General features: G+C 43.2%; 1 protein-coding gene across 1 annotated transcript in view; it reads left to right on the top strand.

Annotated features, from left to right (window-relative positions):
• LOC122810691 (myoferlin-like) overlaps positions 1-21,912 on the top strand; it is a 1,883,765-nt gene that overhangs the window by 1,848,137 nt on the left and 13,716 nt on the right. The gene's annotated exons all lie outside the window — the stretch shown is intronic.

A 21,912-nucleotide genomic window follows, 5' to 3' on the forward strand; every position in this document is an offset into this window, starting at 1 on the left:
TTTTGTATTGGATGAAATCTTTGTATGATTACAGGTTAATGTTAGCAGTAGCAGACACTTACCCAATAGTCTCCTGCATGTCAGAAACAACCTTATGTAAAAGCAGTCACATGTGTTAACACTTGTGTGTAATGCTGACTGTACTAACACTAATTCCTACTAATGTAGCATGTGCACCTGTATAAGATGATTGGATGTAATCCTGGCAAATCAGGAGGAGTTGGGAAAATAGTTAATGAAATGCAACAGCAATCAGTAACTATTAAGTTATGAGTGAGTGAGTTACTGTAGTCATGCATAACTGTCATTAACAACTGCTTGTATATTCTTGGAGACATACTGCTGAAGGGATTAGTTGGGGAATCTGGGAGATGTTTCATTTTGGTGTTTGTGTGCATACTTGAAACTAGTGAAGGGAATGGATCACTGGGGGATATGTTCCATTTTGATGTTTGTAAGTTGTACATACTTGAAACTACTGAAGAGAATGGATCGCTGGGTGGGGGAAATGTTTCATTTTGGTGCTTTTGCATACTTGAAACCACTGTGGGAATGGATCACGTGGGGAAATATTTTATTTTGGTGCTTGTACATACTTGGAGACATACTGCTGAAGGGATTAGTGGGGGGTCTGGGGCCATATTTTGGTTGTCTGTTCTTCAGTCTGCATTTGAAAGTTGATATCCCACAATTCCATTAGGGTGTGCGGGGTTACTTAATTATTCAGCAAGTTTTATGTTAATCAACATATAGATTTGTACCTATTTTTCATGGGCCTTTGTCCAGATTTTTGATGTTTCCAGGGTGAGAGGTATGGAGGGATTGGATCCGAACCCATATATGAGGAAAACACAGGTGGAATGTTATGGTGACACATAACTATTTTTTATTGGCTACTGGGATTAAGAGGCAATGCCTGGGGTGACTCAGAAGCAATGCTCAAATGGGGCAAAATGTTGAGTGCTATAGCATGTGAAAAACTGGGGAAAAAAAGATCCTGTCATGACCAGTTAAGTTTGGACTTTGACAGCTATTTGAATAATGTTGTTAGTTATACCAGAACTCACAGATTTGCCACATCATTCAATGACCTTTGATCGTTCTTTCTCTTCTGTTTAGATAATATAATTTGAACAGACGTATACCCTACAAGTTTTTAAATCTAGAAAATTGCTGAATTCCAGTTAAATGCTAAATGGTATAGACACATGTTAAGGAAGGAGACGATCAGTTGTTAGTTGAAGTCATGTTTTTTGTATCTAATTTAATTGATGTTGAATGGATTGGTAATGAAGAAGACATGTTTATTGCTATAGCAGTCGGTCAGTAAGATTTGCTGGTAAAAAAAAAAAAAAATGCAGTGTGGGAGCTTTGCTGAGTATCTGCCCAACTGGTAAGTAAGAAATTTTAGAAACAGGTAGCCTGGAGTTGCAGCAATAAATTAGGCCAGATAAAGAATACTTATGTAGGATAAGTGTGTTAAAAGGCGGATTCAGTGTTGTCTGTTTTCATCCAATTCAACCTTTGGGTAATCGGAACAGATTGGATCAGATATGCCACATCATTCAATTACCTTTGATCGATCTTTCTCTTCTGTTTAGATAATATAATTTGAACAGACGTATACCCTACACGTTTTTAAATCTAGAAAATTGCTGAATTCCAGTTAAATGCTAAATGGTATAGACACATGTTAAGGAAGGAGATGATCAGTTGTTAGTTGAAGTCATGTTTTTTGTATCTAATTTAATTGATGTTGAATGGATTGGTAATGAAGAAGACATGTTTATTGCTATAGCAGTCGGTCAGTAAGATTTGCTGGTAAAAAAAAAAAAAATGCAGTGTGGGAGCTTTGCTGAGTATCTGCCTAACTGGTAAGTAAGAAATTTTAGAAACAGGTAGCATGGAGTTGCAACAGTAGATTAGACCAGATCAAGAATACTTAGGTGGGATAAGCGTGTTAAAAGGCGGATTCAGTGTTGTCTGTTTTCATCCAATTCAACCTTTGGGTTATTGGAACAGATTGGATCTGACTCCAGCAACTTTGTAGAAGCTGTGGAACTGGGACTGTTGAGTCCTTTCCTACCCATAATTCCCTATGTCCCCCAAAATACTCCAATTTCTTTTGTCACTTCTATCAGAAGGACACGGTCTATGATCTTCTTTGGGTAGATGGATGATATCTTGCCTGTATTGTTGTCAGTGGACATCTACAAAACAGACAGAATTCATTGGATGGCACCTAAACATGATCAATCAAATAGCCAAACTCCCAGAGTTCAGGATATCATCCCTATGCCAGGTAGTTATTCAGGTTCTTCACCACCCCTCTCCTCCAGCAAGCCTCAGCAATCAACACCAGCCCCACTAGAAAGATATTACATAAAAGTTCTTTAGCTAACACTTTTTGTTCCGTGGTCTCTACTACAATATCCATTACATGCTCAAATCCATTTACCACCCATCTGCAGGGCGTATATCAGTTGATGGTAATGAATATAAACAGTCAAACTCAATCTGAGGTACCTTTGGGGAACAGAGGGAATTATAGGTGGGGGAGTTGTCAGCACTGGATCCACACCTTCTAAAAAGTTGCCGGAGCCAGATCCAGTAACCTAAAGGTTGAACTGGATGAAAACAAGAAGACACAGCTCTAGCATTATGATAACTATATACATTTTTGTATACTTAAAATTAGAGTAATGGGATTGGTCCCCTTTAAACCAGCATGGCTTAGTTTTATGTGGGAGAGTTAGTGCTCACCTACTTCTTTTTGAGAAAAAAGGCAAGTTCAAGATGCCAGAAGTTGTTGGAAAGTCTAGAGAAGTCTGGACAGCTTGTGCTTTGGGAGATGTTCCTGGAGAGCGAGAGAGAGAGAGAGACTGTCTGAAGCTGGAACAGTCATCTTTGAGGTGGGAGTGAAGTGGAAGGCCTCCTATACCTGTGTCATACTGGATGTACTCTGATTTTATTATAAAGGCAATGAGAGATTTTTTAACATCTATTGGAGTAGTAGTGGCTGTTTCTCTAAGCCTGTACTTGTGAGTTCAGATTTCAGGGAAACAAACTGTGCAAGAGACTTTAAATTTTATGGGCTTGTTTATAAAAACTGTGCAAGAGACTTTAAATTTTATGGGCTTGTTTATAAAAGGTGTATTTCAGAGACACTGTTGACTATGACTACAACACGATATACCTGTACTTAACTGGGGTCAAAAATGCAGTAAAATGAATTGAACTGAACTTTTCCTTACTGCAAGTCTAGCTAAGTTCATAGGTTCTTACTAAGCTGTTGATCAGATAGATTATTTTTAGCCTAGCCTCAAGATCCATTTCATCAGTACCCTGTAATACAAAGTAATTATTGCCTAATTTCGTCTCCTTTAAATAAGGGTTTGAGGGTCCAGACCAGGGTGAATTTACTTTTCCAATTCATTTTCCCAGGCTGCATCTGAAAAGGGTCAGGGAGATAATTTGTTTTACATTTAAGGGAAGTCTAGTCCATAAAAGAGGAATTCTTTAAGAGACCTATTTCACTAGCAGGTCCTATTTTTGTTGTGGTGTAACTTTAGATCTGATGTTGTTAATCTTCGTTCATTCCTTACTGATGGGTTATCGGTTCTGTCCCCGGAACCAAGCCGGCCTTATACCAAGCTTGTGTCAGCCAAAAACTCTCGAGCCAAGATCCCAACCCAGAATGCTCTGCTCCCTGTCACCTCAGATCTCGTTTGCCGCATTGCTGTACAGCCGTGTCAAGCCTTCTTTCTCAGCTAAGTGTTCAGTTTTATGAAGTTTTTCTATTATTAGTGTTTAGAAGGTTTTCAGTTCTTCACTATCTCTATCTTCCTACCCTATCGCAACTTTGAGACTCTCTCCCTATAGTATTTTCCGTCCTTTTTCTTACCTTTGAGGTAATTCTCCATTACCATCCTTAGTAATTCTTCTTCTCCCTTTCTTACCCTTCTCGGTAGTTTCTTAACCTTTTAGTAGTGTCGTAGTTTCTCCCTGGATAACACAATGTCGGATAAGAAAAGTAGTATTGGTTTCAAACAATGTACAGAATGCGGCCGTAAGTTACTGCTTTCTGATGGCCATGATTTGTGTGTTTATTGTCTGAATGTTTCCCACCTTTCAGTGGACCCTCTGTGTGGGATTTGTAGAAATTTCTCGACTAGGACTGTGAATGAATGGAAGAATAAATTTATTCTAAAAGGCCTCCTTAAAACTCCTTTCTGCGAGACTATCTCTGGGTCGGAGGGCTCACTCCCTCCTTTTAAACCCCATAAGAGTCATTCTTCTTCTTCCTCCTCGAGGTTGCTCACTTCATCTCCCTCTGGAGATCACAAGGAGTCAACTCACAAAAAGGTAAAAATTTTGGACCTGGTGCTGCTATCTGTGGTCCTTTTGGCCCCAGCCTTGGCATCTCCCCAGTTTATTCTCACTCCAGCTATGTCTTCTTCATCACCACCAGCACCGGAGTTCCAGGTGCAGACACTTACGGCTCTGACAGTTTCGTCGCAGCCTTTTTTGGCATCTCTGACATCGGTGCAGACCCTCTTGCCACTGTCTCTATAGGTACAGTTGGTGCAGACTCCTTCAGCTCCATCCTTGCTGATGCAGTCAACTTCTGGGATACTGCCCTCTATGGTGCAGACGCCTTTGGCACTGACCTGCTCGGTGCAGTCAATTTTGGCACTGTCATTACCAGTGCACCTTCTTTGACTACACCGTATTCATCGGTGTAGACATTTGCCACCCTTCATGGTGCAGACACCCTCGATGCCTATGGCACCACCTTTGTCGGCGCAGATACCCTCGGCACCATTCTGCTCAGTGCAGATGCCCTCGGTTCTGCCCTCTGCATCACACAAACTCACAAGAACTAATTATTCTCCCTTCTTAGATCCTTTCGTGGGAAGTCAGTACAGCCTCTTTTTAGACAGGCCAGAATCTTCATCAGGCCTCTCTATCAGGTTGACAAGGAGCATCTAAGAACAGAATGTGTTGCGGCTTGTCGATCAGTTGCTTGTGGCCAGGGTACTCTCTCACCCATCTAAAGCTGCGCTCCCTCTTGCAGGTGACTGTATTTCTCCACTGACTACTTCTTACACTCCTCCTTTGACTTCCAGGGAAGTATCAAAGCCCCTTCCACCGACAGCAGCTTCCCTTCCTTCAATACCAACAGTGGACCTCACTTTGGAGCTGGAGTCGTCCTTGTGGCCCTCGGTGCACTGGGCACTAGGCCCTTCTCAGGCTAGCTGCTGTGCCATTGGGGCAGGCGTTCTTGGTTCAACGCCAATTTTTTCTATGGCACCCTCCAGGAATCCTCCTCCCCTCACACTCAACAGTCCTCTTGAGACTCCTGTTCTGGGGTCAGCTCATCGGAGTGGGGTGTGACCCTGGTTCTGAGGTTGTCGTGCTCGGTTCTGGGCTCCCACCCCTCTTTGGGTGGTCCGGCCTTCCAGGGCATGGAGAGGGCACTTGTCTCTGCTGGTGAAACATCCCTGTTGGAGTCCATGCTCCCCTCTGTGCCGCAAGTGTCGCAAGCCACAACTACCGGACCCTAGGCACAAAAGCCTCAGGTTTCTCCCCTTCAGGAGATCCCCTCTTCACAATCTTCCCCAGAGCTCCCCACTGAGGAAGTCCCTTGCAAGGCTTCATGCAAAAGGAAGCACATGGACTACACTGAGGAGTCTCTAACCGAAGATACAGACTTTGATGATGGGGAAGGGTCCCCACAGTCACCCTCTGATGAGGTGTCCTTTGGTGACATCCTCAAGATCCTAAGACAGAGGGGTGACTGGAAGTCCTCCAACCCTTTCTCAGAGGAATCCATATTCCTGCAGGCCTTTTATGCCTGGCCCCCTACCTCCTGGGTTACCCCACTAGCTGATGAGCTTGTCCAGCTCATCGTCCAGCATGCATGAAAGGCTCCTGACACTTTGCAAGCTATACCTTGGAGGCCTGACAAAATTTTATCTCCCCCTGCTGAACATCTTCATTGGTCCAAAGGTCTTCCAGTAGATGCTATGGTGGTGGCAGCTGCAACCAAAAAAGACTTGGCAGAAGAGAGCCAGACTGTCCATCCACACAACAAGGAGTTGCGGGTGATAGACAGACTCGGGAAGCTTACGAGGCTCCACAGAGACCTTATCAACCAACTCTCTGAAACCTTGGCAGGAGCTGTTTCTGTTGAGGTGCGCAACAATGTAGCCTCTAAGATAGCGACCCTGGAATCGATATCTAGTTCTTCCATGCACCTCATTTCACGCACAATGGAAGGAGCGGCTAGAGCGGCAGGTGCAGGCATAGTCATGAGACGTCATGCTTGGATGCTCCTTTGCTACTTTGTGGACTCCTTTAAGGCTTCCCTTACGAATGCCCCCATTGAGGCCGCTTCATTCTTTGGCCTAAAGGTTAAAGATACACTGGAAAGGTGCGAACAAGATGGTAAGACCCTGGCTATCATTGGTGTCTGACACTCCACCCCTCAACGATTCTACTCCAGAAATCAGTGGAGTGGGAAGATGTGGCACAGAAAATCACAGGGCTCTTTCCATGATGCACATGCTGAGTTCTCCCCTAAGGGCAGAGGGAGAAACTCTAATGGAAGACACCCCTTGCAGGGCAGGGGAGGTCCGTGAAACCGGGGTTCCAGAGATTCTTTCTCTGGCAACCCTACCAGCACTCCTGAAGTGCTGCCCGACTGCAGACCTCTGGAAGTGGTCAGGGTTGTTTTTCCTTGTACCCCACTGCCTGGCAAACCATAACCACTGATACTTGGGTACAGTGGATAATATTCAGAGGCTACCGCATTCCCTTCCATCTCTGCCCACTTCACCCAGAAATTTACCCAACGTCCCACACAGTCAAAGGGAAGCAGCAGCACACGAAATCTGAAAGCTGCTACAAAAAAGAGTCATCCAAACAGTCATCCCAGACCAAATAGGATCCGTTTTTTACTCAAGATTCTTTTTAGTGCCAAAAAATACAGGGGACTGGAGACTGATTCTGCATCTCAGCACACTAAACAAATTTGTAAAAACAGAGAAATTCTGGATGGTCATGATTCAGTCTATCCTTCCTCTTTTGGAAGAAGACAATTGGATGTGCTCTATAGATCTCCAAGATGCATATTACCATGTAAAAGTGGACAAGCGCTCAAGACGATACCTCTGCTTCTGCCTAGGAGCCAGTCACTATCAATTTTGAGCACTGCCCTTCAGTCTCTCTACAGCCACCAGAGTGTTCTCCAAATGCATGGCAGTGGTTATCGCTCACCTGTGACTTCAAAGATTCCAGTCATTTTCATACCTAAACAACTGGCTTCTTACCGCTCCCACCAAGCATCTACTGGAGGAAGCCCTGTATTACACTCTTCTCAGAGCTCAGTGCCTGGGAATCACTATAAACTGGGAGAAGTCCAACACGACCCCGGCGCAATCTTTAGAATTCATCGGAGTTCTGTTGGACACAAGGAATTGCACAGCATCTTTTCTGGATCACAGTCCTCAAAGAATAAGACAACAGGTTCAGCCGCTAATCTGTCACCACAAATCTTCTGCTTGGTCCGTACTCTAACTCCTTGGGTCGATGGCAGCCTCGATCAACATTGTTCCTCTGGCCAGGTTTCACATAAGACTTCTTCAGTGGCTACTTCTCACTTAGTGGTACACTCTACAACATCCTCTGTCTTTTCAGATAAGTATAACTCAGAGGTGCAAGCAAGATTTGCTCTGGTGGATGTCTCAAAATCCCCAACAATGGTCTTGCCCCTTCAGCCCCCATCAGCCAAAAGCCATGGTGACCACAGATGCCTCCCTGATGGGGTGGGGGGGCTATGTCAGGGAAACTCAGTCCAAGGCACCTGGTTGGAGACAGAGGCTCATTTGCATATTAATGTCCTGGAACTGAGAGCGGTGATATTAGTGTTGCAAGCATTTCACTTGATCCTTCCATCAGGGACTATTGCAATCCAATCAGACAACATGTCAGTAGTCTGGTACATCAACAAGCAAGGGGGCACCAGATCTTACCCGTTATGCCGAGATACCTTGAGAATATGGCAATGGGTGATATCTTCCAACCCCTTTCTAATTGCAATGCACATTCCCAGGAGCTCCAATGTGATAGCGGACAAATTGAGCAGGTGCATTCTACAACCTCATGAGTGGTCCCTCAATCCTGTGATAGCGGCAAAAATTTTCAACTGCTGGGGCCAGCCTTGCTGTGATCTATTTGCCTCCCCAATCAACTACAAGTGCAGCAACTACTTTGCCCTGATCCCCCCTCGGGGACATTCACTGAGAGAAGCTCTATTCCACACTTGGCCCTCGGGTCTGCTTTATGCTTACCCTCCTGTACCCCTCATTTCCCAATTTTTGAAGAAAGCATGGCAGTTGAAGAGCAAAGTAATCCTCATTGCTCCATATTGGCTTCAACAAGTTTGGTTCCCCTTCCTCTGGCCTCACCTGCTAGATCGACCATGGATTCTCAATCCAACTCTGACGTTGATCTCCCATCCGCAGGGTCTGACTCACACCAATCTAGCAAACCTGAAGCTGACAGCTTGGTTTCTCCACTTCCAATGATTGCCAGGCAGGATAAAGTACAGTTGTGTACACTTACCATAAATGTAGATGTTCGAGTGTATTCACTATTGCAGTCATTACATTTGGGTTATCTGCTTGCAGGTTGCCGTCAGTTGGCCTGATTAACAAAGTCTTGGGTCCTGCATCAGTTTCTGTCCCTTCTTCCATGACATCAGGTCATCAGGGGTATAAAACATGCAGCCGACGCCTTTACATCAGTTTTTCTTGCCCCAGATGTCAGGTGCCCCACTAATGGGAAGCAATTAAACATAAAAGCACAAAGATATACCTTCAACAAAAAAGCAAATACACCAAAAAGTGTTTTAAGCATAGTAAAGGAAAGTAGAGGTGTAGCCAAAAGAAGTTAGGAGGCTGGAGGGAGGGTAACCAGGACTGCAACAGTGAATACAATCGAACATCTACATTTATGGTAAGTGTACACAACTGTACTATGTTCTTCGTGTTTCACTGTTGCAGTCATTACATTTGGGTAGATTCCCAAAGCTATGGTTGGGAGTCGGAGTTTAGATAGCATTAGGGCCAGCTATAAGGCCTGCAAGACTGCAGTGGCAAAGCCAGCTCTGGATTTAGAGAAAACTGGAAAATGATAATGCTTGGTGAAAGTATGTACAGAACTCCAGGTAGCAGCTTCTAGGATGTCCCTGGTAGGGACGCCTCTGAGAAAGGCTGTAGAGGTAGATGCAGCCCTGGTGGAGTGAGGTCTGATCCCCTGGGGGATAGGTTTTCCATGCTGCTTATAGCAGAAATGAATGAAATGGCTTATCCATTTACAAATGGTTTGCTTTGAAATAGCCTTTTTCTCTGCCCCTGCAGCAAATGCTACCAGCAGTTGTTCAGATTTCCTTTGAGGTTTACTCCTGTCCAAGGTAGAATCTAAGTTGTCTGTGCACATCTAAGGAATGCAGTATCCATTCCCTTTTATTCTGTGGATTGTAAAAGAAGGTTGGCAAATGAATGGACTGATTAAGAGCCACACTGTATACCACCTTGGACATGAAGGATGGATTGGTTCTGAGGGACACCCTGTCCGCATGAAAGATGATGAAAGGCTCCTCTGCCATAAGGGCCTGTAATTCAGATACCCTTCTAGCTGAAGTGATTGCTAAAAGGAAAGCTGTTTTCCAAGAAAGAAATTTTAAGTCTGCAGTAGCAGCTGGCTCAAAAGGAGGTAGAGTGAGTTTCTCCAAGACAAAGTTAAGGTCCCAGGCTGGGGTTGGAGCTCTCCTGGGGTGGTCTCAAATTGTTGGCCCCTCTGAGGAACTGCTTGAGCAGTGGATGAGAGAAGAGGGGAGGTTCTGTGTTATAATGAGCTGAAATGGCTGAGGCGTGAATTTTAATGGAGGAAAGAGACAGGCCCTTGTGAAGCATCTCAGTTAAATATTGTAAAATCTGAGGTAAATTGGGCGCTGCTGTGCTCATCCCTTGAGATTAGTTCCAGGCACGGAATCTTTTCCATTTTTCAGCATAAGATTTTCTAGTACTAGGCCTCCTTGCCTCTAAGATGATATCCATCACAGGTTTGCTGAGGGATGGTAAAGGAGAGATTAAGTAATTAGCCAGGCTGCAAGGTTCAGTGTTGGAAGCTGAGGGTGCAAAATCTGGTTCTCCTGCTGAGCAGGGAAGGAGTCTGAGACATGTGCTATGGAGATAACCATGAGACACTGCATGGGGGGGGGTATACCAGTGTTGGCGTGGCCAGTCTGGAGCAATCAAAATCATCCTTGGTTTGTTCTGTTTGAGTTTTAGTAGTACTTTGGAGAGCAGAGGCAGAGGGGGGAAGGTATAGACTGATAGGTTTTCCAGCTGAAGGACAGAACATCCACTTTCCAGGCTTGTTTGTGGGGAGTCCTTGTGCAAAATTTGTCCAATTGGTAGTTCTGGGGAGTGGCAAATAGGTCTATACCTGGGCTCCCCCATTTGCTTGTCACCATGTTGAAAATCCTTGGTTCCAGTTTCCACTCGTATGGGTCCATGAGGTTTCTGCTTAGTCCGTCTGCCAGTGCATTAAATTTTCCTGGCAGGAAATGAGCTTGTAGGTGCACTTGGCAGCTTAAGGCTGTGTTCCACAAAGCCATTGCTAGTCTGCAGAGGGGGTAAGAATGTGTACCCCCCTGCTTGTTTATGTGCCACATAACAGTGGTGTTGTCCGTCTTTACCATTAGTTGTCCTGGAAGAATGTGGTCCTTGAAGCCTGTCAGAGCATTCTGTACAGCTAACATTTCTTTTTGATTGATATGTAGGTGCATTTGACTTGGATTCCATTTGCCCTGAATGCACTTCCCTGCCAGGTGTGCCCCCCATGCATAGTCTGATGCATCTGTTGTTAGGGTTTGGGTGGCAGAGGGTGGTGTGAAAAATTGTCCCTAGTTTTGGTGGCAGGGCTCTGCCCGCTAAAGGAACTCTAGGCGTAGGCAAGGTATGATGGGAATCATTATTTCTAAGTCTTGAGAATGTTGACACCATAGGCTTTTTAGATACCACTGTTGTTGTTGCGTCTTTCAGCTTTTCCCAGTTAGGGGTCGCCACAGCAGAACTCCGGTCCACTAATGATTGGCAGTAGATTTTTACATGCTGAGTTGCCAGCCCTGACGCACAACCTTCAATGAAGGTACACCCATTCACGCATGTCTCCACGCAGAAGACGCTCTAGCTGAGAATCAAACCGGACAGAGTCTTACTGTGAGCTGACAATGCTACCGCAGCACCACCACCGCAGTTTTTTTAGATACCACTGTAGTTTTCTCATATGCAGTCTTGCATATGGAATTATCCTCAAAATAATCCTCAAAAATTCCTGTTAGGCATTAATAACCTGCTACACCCAGGTCGCTCAGGCACTCCTACTCCCTTAGGCTCTGATCACAACAATCCCATTCAAATAGCCAACTCTTTTAACACTTTTTTCACAGAAACCATTCAATCCCTGGCCAACCAACTATCTCCTAACTCCACATCCTCTACGCCTCCCATCTCCAATAGCCCCCCCCCCCCGATTTCATTTTCAACCAGTTCCCACATCCCTTGTCTGTAACCTTATTCAGAAACTTAAACCCACCACTCTTTCTGCAGACCTACTACCTGCAGAATACCTGCAAAAAGCAGCAAAAACCATAGCCTACTCAATATCCATCCTCATTAATAGAACTATTTCTGAAGGAACCATCCCATCAATCTGGAAAGTTTCTCACATTATCCCCCTGCATAAAGGTGGTAATTTCAAAGAGTTTTCCAACTACAGGCCCATAGCCATACTATCCCCTTTGGCAAAAGTAATGGAGAAATGCACTCATAAGCAACTTTTAGGCCACCTACTTGAAAATAATTTATTAGCCACCTGCCAACATAGCTTCAGAACATTTCGTAGCACCACCTCTGCTCTCTTATCCTTTACTGACTGCATTAATAGAAATCGTAATAACGACACTCTATCCTCAGTCCTCTTTATTGATTTGTCAAAAGCTTTTGACATGGTTAACCACCACCTCCTCATAAACACACTTAAAAACCTGTCATTGGATGCTCTTGCTATACAGTGGTTCCAGTCCTACTTAAATAACAGGCAACAGGCTGTACTACGGCAAATACCTTATCTTCTCACCTCCCAGTTGCCATAGGTGTCCCTCAAGGCTCAATATTGGGTCCTCTCCTCTTCTCCATCTTCACAAATGACCTCCATTCTGTAATTCCTCAAGCTACCTGTATCCTGTATGCAGACGACTCCACTCTTATATGCTCAGCCACTTTCTCATCAGAACTTCAGTCTCTAACCCAAAACACCATTAGCATAGTTGAAAATTGGCTTTTACACTGATGTCTTATCTTGAACCCTAAAAAAAAATGCTACTATTCACCTCCACCCATAGAGCCTCCCCACTTAACTTTACTGTTACTTCTAGCAGTGGAACTATAATATCTCCTGATCCTACTACAAAACTACTTGGGGTACTAATTGATAATAACCTCACCTTTGAGCCTCATATTAATAACATTATAAAAATAGTGAACAAACAATTAGGTTCCCTCTACAGGAACAAAACCTTTCTGACTCCACTAGCCAAGACCACTATAGCCCATACCCACCTTATCTCTACCCTGCTATATGCCTCGCCTATCTATACTAAATTATATAAAAGCAACCTGAGTAAACTGTCTACCTCCTACAACAATATTACCAGATTTGCAGCTGGGTCATCCTATAGGACCCATCACTGTATCAATCTGAATCAACTAGGCTGGTTAGAATTGCCAAATCTAATACTTTTCAACCAACTAACAATAGTCCATAAGATCCTGTATCAACCTACAAATACACCAATACTCAATACCCGAGTCACCTCCTATAATAATCTCAAAACCCTATGCTCATCTAACAAATTACTGGTACAAATAGCTAAATCCAATAATTCAGCTGGTGACACATTATTCCCTAATACAGTGGGTAAAACCTGGAACAGCCTCCCTAATCATCTAACCTCCCTAGCCTCGGCTAACCTATTTAAAAGCAGACTAAAACCCTACCTTAAATCACACTGGTTATGCCCCTGTGTCAACCCAGACTAACTACCAAACCCTTCCCTAGACACCTATCTTCTTATGAGTATAATCTTGTGTCTTCTCAATTGATAATAATGTTAATATGACTATACAGCAGACTAATGTCCTGTACATATTGATGATCCATAGCCATCTTACACTAGGACTTCTGGTGAAACTTTACAAAATAAGAGTGTCCTTGAGCATATTTCATATGAATATCCATTGCTGTTACACAATTGCATTTTTGTGTGACATTTGTGTGTGCGACTTTATAATTAATAGTGTCTCTGACATATTTTATCAGAAATATCCAAAACTGTTTGCACTAGGATTTTCGTATTCAAATGCTAAATCCTTTGAAATGTAATGTATGCCTAAGCTTTGTAATGTACCAGTGTCTTTGTAAATACCATTGTGTTTATAAACATTTTGATGTATGTGGAGCTTTTCTCCCTGGGCCTTCACTGAAAATGGACATATATCCAGCTGGGCTAGCCCGGTCAACAAATGTAAAATAAAATAAATAAAAATTAGAAGAATGCAGGAGGCCATGAACCCCAAGGCTTGCAGTATTTGTCTTGCAGATAGCAGGGTTTTTGTGGCCACTTGTTTGAAGTAGGTTGTCAAATGTATTTGCTTTTCTGGCGTGAGGTAAGCCATCTGGGAAGTTGTATTCAAGCTTGCTCCCAGGAATATAATTTGTTGACAGGGTTCCAGGTGTGATTTCTTTTGGTTTATGGTGTACCCCAGACAAGTTAGAACCCTTTTTACAAAGGCCAGATGATTCAAAAGTATACCCTGGCTTTCTGCCTGAATTAAACAATCGTCCAGGTATGGGTATATTTGAATATTTCATCGCCTGCAAAATGCAATAACTGGAGCTAGGCACTTTGTGAATACCCTGGGCGCAGTAGATAAGCCAAAGGGCAGTGCAGAGAACTGATAGTGCGTGTAGCCTGCTTTGAAGCGTAGGTATCTTCTGCAAGATTCCCTGATTGGAATGTGCAGGTATGCTTCTTTTAAATCTAGTGTTGCCAACCAGGCATCTTTGCCTAGCATAGGAAGTCATTGGTGAAGAGTCAGCATCTTGAATTTTGGAATCTCCAAAAAGGTGTTTAGAGTAGACAAGTCCAGGATAGGATGTCATGAATTATCTTTTCTGGGTACCAGGAAAAGTCTTGAGTAGAAACCTTGTCCCTTTTCCTCTTCTGGTACCAGTTGAATAGCCCCCATGCTTAAGAGAGAAAGTACTTGTTTTTGGGCCTCTGCTCACTGATTTGGGGGTAGGTCCGGACACCCACTTGGTGTTGGCAACGTGTGGAAGTGAAATCTGTATCCCTGGGACACTATATTTAAAACCCATTTATCCTGGGTAATGTGTTCCCAATTCTTTGCATGAAGAGCAATCTTTCACCCCAAAGGGGCAGTCAGTTGATAAGTGCTTGGAAATTTTAAAAGGAAGTCATCGAGACAGTTTACTATAGGGGGAGTCTTATTATTCCCAGACTTGGAAGTGGAAGCCCCCCACTGCTTAGTTCTGTGAGTCCCCTGGGACTGAAACCTGGGGTTTTTGCTGTGTCTGGGTTTGGCTTGAGAAGACCTGGAAGGGACTGGAAATGACCAATTCTTAGAGGGCCAGTGCCTACTAAATCTATGGGGCTGAACTTGTAAAAAATCTTTAACAGTTTGCATAGATTTAGCTTTATATTCCATCTTTTTAAGAATTTCCTCAACCTTGTTGCCAAAGGAGCATCCAACAATTCAGCTTTAACATGATCAGGCAAAGATTGCTCCTTAAGCCAAGCATGCCTTCTGAGCACATACCCAGTAACAGCAGCCCTGCAAGAGGCCTCTAATGAATTAAAACCACATTGCAAAGTATGTTTTCCAACTTGTTCAGCAGAATGCATTAAATCCTGTAATTCTTTATTTTCCACACAGTCAGGAATCAACATCGTTTTCTGTTTAAGTAGTCCAATAACATCTTGCTGATATTTTAACATATGAAACTGGCAGTTTAAAGCCCTAATGGCCAAGGTTGCAGAAGTGTAAACCTTCTTACCCCATCTATCCAGCACCCTGGAGTCTCTATCAGAAGGGGTAGGATTTTTAACAGTAGAAGCCTTAATGCCCTTGGGCCCCTGTGAAATAGTATCTAGATCTGCAATAGGATTTTTGAAAAGGAACTTGTGGAACTCAGGGACCCTGTAGTATCTGTCAGGTTTTCTGGGAGCAGGAGGCAGGGAATCAGGGGCCAAACTAGATTCTGAGAAAGCATTATCAACAATATCTAGTACAGGAGGAATAGCTAAAGGCCTATGCTGAGGTAGGAGAAGGAAATCCCTAAGCCTCTTTTTTGAATCAGAAAAATCCTGGCTTTCCCAGTGGAAATGTTCCCTTAGAGTATGTAAGGTTTCCCCAAAAGAAAAATCCCCAGGAGGGGAAGCAGAGGGAATAGAGTCCTCTGCATCAGAATCCTCATAAGTAGGTAAGGACAAGTCCAGATCGTCAGAAGAGTCAGAAAAAACAGAATCCTGATCAGAAGATTCATAATCAACCTCAGTCCTAGGCCTCTTAGAAGGGGGGGGGGGTTGGCTACCCCTGATTAGAGTTATTATATCTTCAGCCATTCTTATCATTTGTTTTTTAGGCATAGAGGCCTGAGCATGTGGTCTGGGCATGGTTTTTTTAGACATGGATCGAGATTTAAGCCTAAGTAATGAAGGAGGCATCAATTTAATATGCAAGTCCATAGGCTGGAATACATCCTCAGAAGCCGGTGCCTGCACAGCGGCTCCGGACCCATCCAAGGTAGAGACATCCGCGGGTTCCATAGTTGAAGCATCTTGCGGCATACTGGACTCTGAATGGGTCTCAATAGAGGCCTGCAAATCAGAAGAAGCGGGTATCAGGGGCTGCAAAAGCGCCTCACTGAGCACCAGCGAACTGGCGACTGGCTTAGGAAAAGCATCGTCGGCAATTTTGGACCTCGGCGGTCTGTCTCTGTCTTTATCTTTGCATTTTTTCAGAATCCCAGTAGTCGGATGGCTAACCGATGATATTTCTGGATAATTAAACTGAGAACTGAAATATTTAGAGGCAAAAATATACTGACAACGGATAGTGCGCTGATTAAATAAAGCACACAACCGACAGCAAGGTATGTCATGGTCAGAGCCTAGGCAAGGAATACCGTACGAATGAAAATCTTTATGAAGTATTTGCTTTTCACAAGTAATGCAATTATTAACTTTTACTGACATTGGTAAGGAGCAAGAAAAAGTTTCCCCAATGGGGTACTCAGCTTTAGTTGAAGACTTCGGTTCTGAAACTCAAAAACAAAAATTTCAGGAGTCAGCCGACTGGCACTTGCGAACTGCTTCTGCTTTGGGCACCGCACAGCAAGAAAGACTGATGTAATGGTGTCGGCTGCATATTTTATACCCTTGATGACCTGACGTCTTGGAAGATGGGACAGCAACCGATGCAGGACCCAAGACTTTGTTAATCAGGCTGACTGAGGGCATCCTGCAAGCAGATAACCCAAATGTAATGACTGCAACAGTGAAACACGAAGAACATCCTCTCCTCCTCGGTGCGCAATATTCTTATTGCATCTCATAAATCATCTACCAGGCTAACTTATCTCAGCAAATGGAAAAGATTTACATTATGGGCAGCGAACAAACAATTGGACCCCTTGCACTCCCAGTTTTGGTGATATTAGATTATTTATCAGATCTTTTTCAATCTGGGGTATCAGCCTCTACTTTTCATGTTCATTTAGCTGCCATTTCTAATTTCCACATTGGCTTCCAGGACTCTTCACTCATGTCACACAGACTCTGTAAGACTTTCTTGAAGGGCGTTTGTCACCTAAAACCTCCCTTTAGAGAACCAGTACAACCTTGGGACTTGGCTTTGGTTCTGCAAGCCCTAACAGCAGCCCCTTTTGAACCTGCATCTTCATGTGATTTAAAGTACATATCTTGGAAAACCTTGTTTCTGGTTGCTATTACATCGGCCAGACATCTGTCAGAACTTCAAGCCTTATGCATCAAACGTCCCTACCTTATTTTCCATAAGGATAGTGTCTCACTGAGAACTAATTCTTCCTTTTTACCGAAAGTGGTGTCAGAGTGGTCTATCAACCAGTCTATTGATCTCCCAGTATTTTTTCATAATCATTCTAACAAGGGAGAGTATTGCCTGCACTCCCTAGATGTTCACATGCGAATGCGTTTTTATTTTGACAGAACAAAATCTACCCATAAATCAGACCAATTATTTCTGGCTTTTTCTGGACCAAGACTAGGTTGTCCTGTTTCCAAACTTGCATTATCATCATGGTTGAGAAATTGCATTACCTTCATTTATAACAAGAACAACATCACCTTGCCTCACAAAGTTAAAGCCTGTTCTACAAGGTCAATGGCAACTTCAGCAGCTTTTCATGCTAAGGCTTCCCTCAATGACATTTGCTCAGCTGAGACTTGAGCCAAACCCCATACCTTTATTCTTCATTACAAATTGGATTTGGCCTCCAGAGGAAGAGCTTCTTTTGGTTCCATGGTGCTCAGGAATGTCCTTGCATAAGGGCCGCCCAGGGATACAGGAGCTGGGGACTCTGTCCTATAAGTAAGGAATGAACGAAGATTAACAACATCAGATAAAGAAGTTATGTCTTACCATAAAGCTCCATCTGTGTTCTTGATCTGCGTTCATTCATTACTCCCCACCCTCCGTCCCCCTCTGGTGGTTCCTGGTGGATTTCTTATGGTTCTTCTTCCATTCTTGTAGGTCTGTTATGACCAGAGGTAGCCTCTTTGTCTATCAACTTGCAAACTCGATCTGAGGTAACAGGGAGCAGAGCATTGTGGGTAGGATCTTGGCTCGAGGGTTTTTGGCTGACACGAGCTTGGTATAAGGCCGGCTCAGTTCCAAGGATGGAACCAATAACCCATCAGTAATGAATGAACAAAGATCAACAACACAGATGGAACGTTATGGTAAGGCATAACTTATTTTTCCTTCAAGTGGGTGTTTTGCAGATGTGTAGAAGGTTACATGGGATGGGATGTTTTGAGGTTTTGCAGGTGAAGAAAAAGTTCCCCCATCAAAAGTCTGAAAGAAATAGAGCAGAGTGAAGGTGCTTTAAGGTAGTCTACATAGCACATTGTAAAACATGCCCTTAATTTTATTTTTGAGAAAATGCTGTAGTCTTTCGAGCTGAATTATCCGTTTAGACCAGTACATATTGAAAAGAGCATTATGTTCTATTACAGGTCTGATAAGGGAAGAACAGAAAGGGATAATAACTTCCCTTGACCTTAAACATATACTCCCAGTAATCAATCTTAAATGAAAGGATTTCCTAATGACAGAAGCAACATAGTGGTTAAAGGGGGTCTATATTACATACTCAAAATCTATCTTCATCAAATACAAATTCAACATCTAAACACCGAAACATACTTCAGCCAACTGCAAAATCTTTCCCATGGTAAGGAAATACTTGCCCCCTAGCACAGACCACACTAAATCAAACCCACCCAAGTGGGGGCTTCACGGCCCACATCTCTGCACCCTCCACATACCCCTAACTATATATACCAACTCCAAGATCGCACTGCAGTGGGGAAAAGGGCAAAGGTGTGGTGCTGGCCAAGTGCTTCCTAACTCTGGGAAAGATTTTGTGGTTTGCAGAAGTGAATTTTGGTGTTTAGGTGTTGATGAATTCATGTTCAAGGACGATAGATTTTGAGTAAGTAATATAGACCCGATAAAGAATAGCTCTTTGTCAATGAACATGCACCGATGTCAAATAACTGTGCAAAGTTTCAAAGAAGGTCATCTACATGGTAGTTGCATGGGTGCTCATATTAGAACATTTATTGATATTTAGTTTAAAACCATTATCCTGACACCATTTATTTGTGTGTGTTAGACCGTCCTGGAGAATCTGTGAGTCAGTTGCTGATTTTATGATAACTGCTGAGCTGGCAATCATCTTGCCAATCAGCCTTCACATCAGAGAAGTAAATACTAAAGAGGAGTAGGACAAGGAATGGTCCCTGAAGGCACCGCTAATAACTCTTTTCAATGAGAGCATGCCTCCTACACTAATAAAGCATGGTTTGTTACTGAGCCAGTTTGCTATTCAGTGGGTTATGTAGGGGCGTTATATTTAGACTGATTATCTTATTTATGATACCAGAATGTGAGATGGTCTCAGAAGCCTTTGCCAGGTCAAGGTAAACAGTGTACACTGTGTATCCAAAGCATTGTTGAGTTGTTCAAATAAGTCTATGTTTCGGAGGCAGGATCTGCCTTAAATGAACCCAGACTGATTTGGGTCAAAGAACTGTAGACTGCTGATATTCTTGTTAAAAAGTTTTACTGTTGATGTTCTTGTTAACTCCTACAGTGACTTACTCCATTGCCTTATAGTCATGGCTGGTTAGGCTTTTATGTCTGTAGTGACCAGGCTGAGTGGTGGGTCCTCCCTTGTAGAGTGGGATTAGTTCTCGACACCTCAGGCACAGATCTGTTGCAGATGTTGAGATTTAATAGACTTAGCAGTGAGTCTGTAAGGCTGTGTTTGGTATGACAAGAAAGCAACCTAGCAAATTTTCTGGACCCATGCAGCTAGTGTTCCTGGCCTTGGGGAGTGCTCATATGACTTGCTGTAAGGTAATCTAGGGCGGGGTGTGGACATGCTAACATGTGGGGAGGTTAGGGGGAGATAAACAGGGCTTTTTTCTGATGGTACGTACCGGTATGGTGCACCGGCACCTCAAACGTGACAGCTAGTCGTGGCATTGACTACATATTTTATATATATATATATATATATATATATATATATATATATATATATATATATCTAGGACGTTTGCTTGACTGAGCAAACGTCCGAATCCATAAAACCCGAACACACTTTACCGAAAGCACTTTTATCGAAAAACGCTTTCGTTAAAGCGTGTGACCAAAAAAAAAAAAAAAAAACTACATTTACATTTTAGCAGGGGGGCTTCGCATCCCCCCTACTTTAGTATTCTCCCTCAGAGACTGCACTACAGTGGAGAAAAGGGAAATTTCCCTTACCCGCACCGTAGTACAGCCTCGGCAACAGTCATACTTATGCAAAAGTGCTTCTTCGGTGAAAAGTACTTTTGTGTAAGTATGCCCAGCCATTTGGATTTTGGTTGTTTGCTCAGTTAAGCAAACGTCCTAGATCCATATATATATATATATATATATATATATATATATATATATATATGTGCATGTGTGTGTATATATATATATATATATATATATATATATATATATATATATATATATATATATACACACATATATATGCTGTAGCATAGACTAAATCCAGGCCTGCTGAATCTAGCTTTGTTTGTATGCTTGTTGTTTGTTAACTTATTTCCCTGAAATTCTAATTTCACCTAAAACTCGGCTTTTCAGCACTTCTGTGGATCCCTAGTGATATCTGCATTGCTTACTGTACTTATTTCCTTGTTTCACTTGAAAGAAGGTTACTGTTTGTTGTTTTTGCATTTAAGTTACCTGTAACACATTGCATTTAAGTTACCTGGCACTTATTCACTAAGTCAGCACTAAAAAATTAAAAGCACTACACCCTCACAAACTCCCCTTGAGTACCTTGTTCCCCATTGGCCCTTTTTTTCAATTATAAAGGAATTCCCAATACTATTCTAGCATGTCCGTAGGTCAGTTGTCAATCTCCTCTCTGGTCCAGCTGGTGAATCTGGGAATCTTGAGGCAATGTTACAACTGCCTCATGCACACAGACAACCCTCTCCTCCTCCCAACAAATTCCAACACATGTGAGAGATGCAACCATATAGCCAAACTGGAGGCTAAGCTCTCTCAACTCAGTACTGGCGTAACCAGTCAGGAGGAGAAGGAAACCACACTCACTACAATTCAAGTCTCACATAGACCTACCACGACATCAAACCAAACACATAAACACACCAAAACATACTCGAAGGCTCTAAATAAAAATCTGCCTAAGCAGCAGAGACCTCCAAAGCAGACACCCAAGCAACCGCTACCCCAAAACAAAACACGTGCAACACATAGCTCACAAAGCCAGTGTGCCGAACAGTCACAGCCCTTAAGGCTAAACAACACACCTGATACACTTGTAATAAGTGACTCTATCGTCAGGCACACTGACGTCCTGCTCACCAGGCTGAACAAGGAGAAGGTCACGGTGAGCTGCCTGTCGGGCCCTAGGATCCGCCACATAACACAAGCACTCAGGTCACTCCAAGGCAAGTACAAATATGATTCAGTCATTGTCCATGCTGGTGTGAATGACCTGAGACATACCTCCCTGGACTACATGAAAAGAGACATAGAGGAGCTCTCTGAGCATGTAGCCCAGGCTGGAATGACCCTGACCTTGAGTAGCATCTTACCCTCACCAAGAATGATGCCACAATATGAAGACAAGATGATCAATTTCAACAATTGGCTTAAGTATTGGTGTCATTCAAAGGGGATCCAATGCCTGTCAGCCTGGGATGACATGCTCGACAAGCCACGATGCTTCGCTAGGGATGGCTTGCACCTGTCACCCCTGGGCTTTTGGATATTGGCAAAGGCTCCTGCTACCCCCATAGTGCCTTTTTTAGGCAAGGCTCAAAAGACAAACCCACCTCCATAGGTATCACAAGGGATAAGAAACTAAGAGTAATGCTACTCAATGCCAGAAGTCTAA

This window comes from Protopterus annectens, chromosome 9.part0 (assembly GCF_019279795.1).
Source record: "Protopterus annectens isolate FY-2018-M chromosome 9.part0, PAN1.0, whole genome shotgun sequence".
Classification (NCBI taxonomy): Eukaryota; Metazoa; Chordata; order Ceratodontiformes; family Protopteridae; genus Protopterus; species Protopterus annectens.